This window comes from Asparagus officinalis, chromosome 3 (genome assembly GCF_001876935.1).
Source record: "Asparagus officinalis chromosome 3, Aspof.V1, whole genome shotgun sequence".
Lineage (NCBI taxonomy): Eukaryota > Viridiplantae > Streptophyta > Magnoliopsida > Asparagales > Asparagaceae > Asparagus > Asparagus officinalis.
Window position 1 is genome coordinate 71,656,224 of NC_033796.1, and position 7,578 is coordinate 71,663,801.

General features: G+C 38.7%; 1 long non-coding RNA gene across 1 annotated transcript; it reads left to right on the top strand.

The window, feature by feature from the left end:
- On the top strand, positions 3,551 to 4,323 carry LOC109832333. The gene is made up of 2 exons (XR_002244714.1): positions 3,551 to 3,615; positions 3,993 to 4,323. It is a non-coding gene; the product is annotated as an uncharacterized LOC109832333 (long non-coding RNA).

Genomic DNA, 7,578 nt, shown 5'->3' on the forward strand with positions numbered 1-7,578 from the left:
TAATTTTCTTGGGGTATGCAAAGGGCGTAAAAGGCTACCACCTTTGGTGTACAGAAGATTCAAAGTTCGTGATCAGCAGGGACGTTACATTTGATGAGAAGTCCATGATTGCTAGGGTGCCCAAAGATGGTGGTGTTGATACTGTTGGGACTCCCGAGTCCCAGGTTATTAAGATAGAACCTAAAGACCAACCAGGTTCTAGTCGTGTTCAAGTGGAAAGTCAGGTAGATGATGAACTTGAGCAGGAGGAGGTTCAGTAGGAGAATACACAGGTACTACAACAACAACAACAGCTCGAGGATAGCTTGGCTTCCACTAAAGTCCCAGGTTATTGAGATAGAACCTAAAGACCAACCAGGTTCTAGTCATGTTCAAGCGAAAAATCAGGTAGATGATGAGCTTGAGCAAGAGGAGGGTCAACAGGAGAATACACAGGCACTACAACAACAGCAGCTCGAGGATACTTTGGCTTCCACTAGGCCAAAGCGAGCATACAAGCAGGTACAGAAGCTGGGGGCTGATCAACCCCTGAAGCACTATGGGCAGGTTAATTTGGTGGAATACGCACTCTTGGTGGAGGAAGATGAGCCGGTCTCCTTCAAGGAAGCTATTCGAGACAAGGATAGTGAGAGTTGGTTGGCTGCGATGGAGGAGGAGATGGAATCTCTTCGGAAGAACCAAACATGGGAGGTGGTCCCATTGCCCGTAGGAAAGAAAGCTATAGGTTGTAAGTGGCTGTATAAAAGAAAGGAAGATCCTTCAGAGCTCGGTGGAACGAGGTACAAGGCCAGGCTAGTGGCTAAGGGGTTTGCACAAAGAGAGGGTGTGGATTACAATGAGATATTTTCTCCGGTGGTGAAACACACTTCTATTCGGGTGCTATTGAGTATTGTTACTCATGGTGATCTTGAACTGGAACAACTCGATGTTAAAACGGCCTTCTTGCACGGAGACTTGGATGAAGAGATCTATATGCATCAACCTGAGGGATACAAGGTTGAGGATAAGGATAATCATGTTTGTCGCTTGAGGAAATCACTATATGGATTGAAGCAATCTCTACGGCAGTGGTACAAGCGATTTGACTCCTTCATGCTAAAACATGGGTTTTCCCAAAACGACTATGATTGTTGTGTCTACATTCGGAAGCTTCGTAGAGGTGATTATATCTATCTCCTGTTGTATGTGGATGACATGCTTATTGCATCAAAGAATAAGGTGGAGATAGATAAGCTGAAATCTCAACTTAGCAAAGAGTTCGACATGAAGGACATAGGCGCTGCTAGAAAAATACTGGGTATGGAGATTAGAAGAGAGCGGGCGAATCAACGATTGTTCTTGAGTCAGAAGGGCTACATAGAGCGGGTGATCGCGAGGTTCGGGATGCAAAGTGCAAAGTCGGTGGTGACCCCATTGGCTCCACATTTTAGGCTTTCAGGTAAACAATCTCCCACTACAACGGAAGATAAGGTACACATGGATCGTGTCCCTTATGCTAGTGCAGTTGGCAGCTTAATGTACGCAATGGTGTGTACACGTCCTGATATTTCACAAGCGGTTAGTGTGGTCAGCAGATTCATGGCGAATCCGGGAAAGGCACACTGGGAAGCGGAGAAATGGGTCCTGAGGTACTTGAAAGGTACCGCGGATACGGGTCTATGTTTTGGTAGAGATACATGTCAGGTCGATGGGTATGTGGACTCAGATTATGCGGGCGATCTAGATAGACGGCGATCTACTACTGGTTATGTATTCAGGATACATGGAGCTCCAGTTAGTTGGCGATCGATGTTGCAGGCTACAGTGGCACTTTCTACAATAGAGGCCGAGTACATGGCCATGGCGGAGGGAGTGAAGGAAGCATTGTGGCTGTGGGGTCTTCTAGACGATTTGGGGATTAAGCAGGAAAGCGTGAACTTGTGGTGCGATAGTCAAAGTACGATTCACTTGGCGAAGAATCAAGTTCATCATGCTCGTACCAAGCATATCGACGTCATATATCATTTTGTGCGGGATGTCATAGAGGAAGGTGATATTTCTCTCATGAAGGTGCATACGAATGTCATATATCATTTTGTGCGGGATGTCATAGAGGAAGGTGATATTTCTCTCATGAAGGTGCATACGAATAAGAATCCCGCGGACATGTTAACTAAGGTGGTCACAGGTAGCAAGTTTAAGCATTGCTTGGACTTGCTTAATATTAGCCCGTGTTGATATGCCCAAGAGGGCATGGCCCTTCGGGGCGGTGATGGAGGTGTGATGGAGACTGTATTGGATAATAGTTTCAGAACTACGGTTAGCTTGATCCCGGTGGAGGGTACGTAGGCAGTCGCGTTATAGTGACGCAGCTGGTTTTTGGCCTGGTTTTGGCCTGGATCTCTCTAGTTAAGTTTGTGGGGGTTCTTCTGGTGTTCGTCCAAAATTTGAGGATTATCAAATGATGTACGAGGTGGAGAATTGTGATCGTGGGGGGACTCACTCACGTGCCCTTGAGCGCGGGAGTCTTTTTCCCGCTGCCAGCTCTCGAGCGCGGGAGTTTTCCCACTGCCAGCTCTCGAGCGCGGGGTTTTTTTTTCCGCGCGTTTTTTTTTCTTTCTCCCATCCCATTCAGCCCGCCAACTTCGGTTCCCCCTCTTCTTTGGTTTCGCGCGTTTTTTTTTCTTTCTCCCATCCCATTCAGCCCGCCAACTTCGGTTCCCCCTCTTCTTTGGTTTCCTATAAATAGAGAAGGGGTGAAGGAGTTAGAGGGTGGGGAAAATATTAAGTGGGGTAAAAATCTCAAGAGGAGTTTTTTTGAGAGAAAAGAAAGAGAGGAAGAGAGAACTTGTAAAGTTTGGTATTTTTTCTCATAGTGAAAACCCCCCTCCCGTAGACGTAGGCTAGTTAGCCGAACCACATAAATCTCGTGTTTGTATTATCTGTGAGTTGCCATAGCTTGTAGGTTCCCTCGATATTTCAGTCCTAGAACTGATGAGAGGAAGAGTGTATATTTCACTTTGATGAAATATATCACTTTCGATTCTTGTTTCCTTTGAGAAATAAGAATTTCACTATCTATTCTAGTTTCCTTTGAGAAACAAGAATATAGAGGTTGACTTGTGCTTTTGTGACAACAATAGCCAGGGCTCTCTCTCAGGTGATATCGCTTCCGCGGCGGTGAGCGTGATTCTCCGGCCCAACATGGTTCAACTGCAGGTACTGCTCAGAGGGAATACTCTCCGTACCATGATTCCATACTATAGCCTTAAACATGCATAAGGCGTCTTTCTATAAGATGCTCGATTAAAACATATTCTGAACATTTTGGTCACTCAGACAATCTTGCAACCAACCTAAATAGTTGACAGCCTAAGAGACACCTCTACTGAGAAATTCAAGAAATTCACATGGAAGAAAACAAGGTCCATTGCCTCGGAGTGATTGCTCATTCTTGGGGTAGAGGCTCTGAAATGGTCCCTCGTTTTGCTGTTTGGGATCAGTTTTTTATCTGACATATTCATGGTGATCTCAAAGAATATAGAGCTCCTTATTCCGGTTGGTTATTTCCTTGGCGTGAGTCGCGCAAATCTTTTGAAGGAATCGTTCCAAGAGCTCTTTCAAAGCAGAGTTAAGGTGTGGTGTTAATATATAGGTTTGATTGCAGATAGACCTCTGCCTATCACCCAATTGAAGATAGACCCCCTGTAGTTTTATTGTTGTGAATAGACCCCCTGTTCCATTGCCCAATTGCGGATAGACCCCCTGAGTGAAATTTTTTACCCTCGAGGTCTATTTGTCAAGAAAAACAATTTTCTCCTTCTCTTAGGGTAAAAGAGTCAACAATTTCACTCAAGGGGTCTACCTATGACAATAGAACTACAGGAGGCCTATTCGCAATTGGGAAATATAGTAGAGGGGGTCTATCTGCAATTAAGCCTATTATGTATTGCTATTAATCATTGTTTATGTTTACTCAAAAATTTTGCATGTTTTTGTTGGATTTGTAACAGGATGAAGGATTTCCTGGGCATCTTTTAGGCGTAGGATCATGTTTTGTGTATGTCAAGTTGGGTGTCTTTGTCCTTCAATGTGCAAGGAGGATAGCTTTATCGCTATAGGAAATGGTGTTGATTTAAGTTTTGTGGTTGGCACGAGAACTCTAGCAGACGAATGGTGTTGAGATGCAGGAAGAATAATGAGTAGAGCTCTGTAAGTGTTGTTAGATAATCCAATGGAATTTTTAGGATATTTATGGTTTTTGTAGGGTTCTGTTTTTGTAAAAGTATTTATGATACATAATCTTGGTATAAGTTAATCTTATTCTTTGTGATTACTGAGTAAGAGCGCCTTGCGTCTTCTTTTACTTGGTTGCGCATCTGTATGTCTGCGCCTCCAACACGAGCAGGTTCGGTATATTTTTCAATTTTTGTTGTGTCAGATGAACTGAAGAAAATGTCAGGCGGGAACTTCTTGTTCTTTGTTGTTTTATTAATTTTGGCGTTTGAAAGCTGCGAGCATAACATCTGATGATGATCTGAGTCTGTTTCCTCTTTTCTGCTACTCTGTGAAGAGTTGCATGAATACTAGCTTTCAATCTCCCCGCTTGGTACATAAATTTGATGAAACTTCGTTCTGGATAAAATCTAATCCATGGCAAGCTAAGATGCATGCGTATTTGCTCAATAGCTGATCGTAATTCGTAAATCTCACTGTAAGTTACTAGTGACTAGAATTATTAATTACTTAGGTAGGGCTTTTTTGGAAACTCCTATTTAAACTAGTTTAGTGGAAGAATACCAATTGATATCCTATACTAGCTAGGCAAGAAGCTAGACCAGGACTAAAATTGGTTGGTTTTTTTTTTTAATGAAAAAACTGGTTTGTTTTGGTTGCTCTTTTAATTTGTTCTTTGGGTAAAGCTCTTTCTACCGCACTAGCTAGTATATATATACTATTTTCTAGTATTTAATTACAATATATATGTATACAAATTAGATGTTATATATATGGTAATATTCTAATATGTTTTTTTTAATTTTCCATCTTAAAAAAATCTTAAAAAAAGAGTCATTGATTGAACAATTAATGGATGATCGGCAGAGTTAAAGTTATACTACCTGCCTATTTTTCTTGCCTAATCATGAAATGAGTCAAAAAAAAAAAAACATAAAAACATTTCTAGGCATCTAAAACAAATGTTATGTGTGATATGTGGGTGCTCAAAAAAAAAAAAAACATAAAAACATTTCTAGGCATCTAAAACAAATGTTATGTGTGATATGTGGGTGCTCAATCTAAGAACTAGTTTTATTATGTTTCTAGGCATCTAAAACAAATGTTATGTGTGATATGTGGGTGCTCAATCTAAGAACTAGTTTTATTATGTGTAGGACCTCTTTAAACAATTCACTAATTGCTTCATTTCCAAAGAAAGAAAATATTTATTGTTGTAGTACCAGAACGGCATTCTTTTAGAAAGGTAAATTACAAGTAACATTCCTCTTTCTCTTGAATTGAGAGGGTCCAAGTGCTAACAAATGAATCGAGGAGGATATAGTTAGGGGTGTCCAATTGGGCTTTTAGCTCGGACCTGGCCTGGGAAAAGCCCAGAAAATCCGAGCCGACTAGGCTCCGGGCCTGGGTCCAAGTTGTGTTGGTGTAGCCCGACCCAAATCCGGCCGTACCTGATTAATTAAGTATGAATATGATTATATATATACGTATATATAGTATATATGATTATATATATATATATAATATATATATATATATCAGTATATAATATATATATATAATAATAATATATATATATAATATATATATATATATATATATATATATTAATATATATATATATATATATATATATATATATATAGTAATAGAGAGAGAGAGAAGAAGAGAGAGAGAGAGAGCAGAGAGATAATATAGAAATCTTGTACCAAGTTCTTTCATGAACTTGGTGATGAGGTGGCCAAATCACCCCCCTACAATTCAACGCCTCGAAGATGGAACGCTAATTTTGTAAAAAGTAGGTGAGGCTACTCTCTCGAGGCGTGATGTAGGGTGGGGATTTGGCCACCTCACACCAAGTCAGATGGAGAAACTGGTAGCCAAGTTTCTCTCATATTTCTCATATATGTGTGTGTGTGTGTCTTTTTTTATATTGAATTATATTATAATATGGTCATTATGTTATATATATATATATATATATATATTATATATATATATTATATATTATAGTATAATATATATATATTTGCGTACCTTAAGATATCATAGCAGACTATATACACTGTAGAAATAGTATATATATATATATATATATCAATATATTAATATATATATATATCATATATATAAAATATTATATATATGTTTATATATATATATATAGAGAGAGAGAGAAGAGAGAGAGAGAGATAGAGAGAGAGAGAGAGAGAAGAGAGTAAGTGGGTATGCTCTTGTCATATGAGGGGATTTCCTACTTACGCTCTAAAATCACATGTTGTAACGACAAATTGTGGATGATCCGCATCCTTGACTTGATCTAGCATATTCTAAAACCCCAACACACTCAAGTTTTGGGTGAACCCGTCGTCGTTTGACACCCCAGATCGAACCATGTGAAAAAGTTCTAATTCATTCATAAAACGCGTTAAAATTGAGACGAGTGGATGAAGGGTCAACGACGACAGCGGTTTCATCCCAAACTTGGTGTGTTTGAGCTTTTAGAATATGTAGATCACAGTTCAACGGAGCGGATTCATCCACAATAGTCCGCCTCAATCATTGTGATTTTAGAAGGCGTCAAGGAGAAAATCCCCTCCTATGACAAGGGATACCCATTAATCTCATATATATATATATATATAATATATATATATATATAATATATATATATATATATATAATATATATATATATATAATATATATACTCTCTCTTCTTACGATGGGTTTAATATATGACTTAAGATTATAAGTATATACAATGTAGTTATAGGTATACTTATGTGTGTATATTATAGACTTATATAAGTATATTTTATATAAGTACATAAGTATAATTATATATTATATAAGTATATTGCATCTAGTATATATATAAGTATATCACATAAGTAAATTATATAATTACGTTTAAATAAATATAATATAAGTATGTAACAGATACAAACATAACTATATGTTACGTTTTTATAAGTAAGTAATATATACTTATGTGATTCCTTCTCTCTTAAGTTATAAGTATATACAATATACTTACATATGATATATTATTATGAAAAACTCCCTAGGATAAACTAATATCAATTGTAGGCGTCAAAATTTACATATGGGTTCCCGCACGCAGCTCAAGATGGAGAGAAGACAATGAACATCATTATCTGAGTCAAAGAGGATTATCTGACTTCGATAAGCAAATGAAGCGAGTCGACGAAACATACGAGTCAACGGGACGACAGATAGCAAAGAAACGATCCAATTGGGAATTACGTTTAACTCACGAAAGGTGAAGTGCCACTTGTGTCTCACCCGTTCCACATAGGATTCGCCCATGGAAGGTTGTAGATCTCTTCTTCGGTTTTCT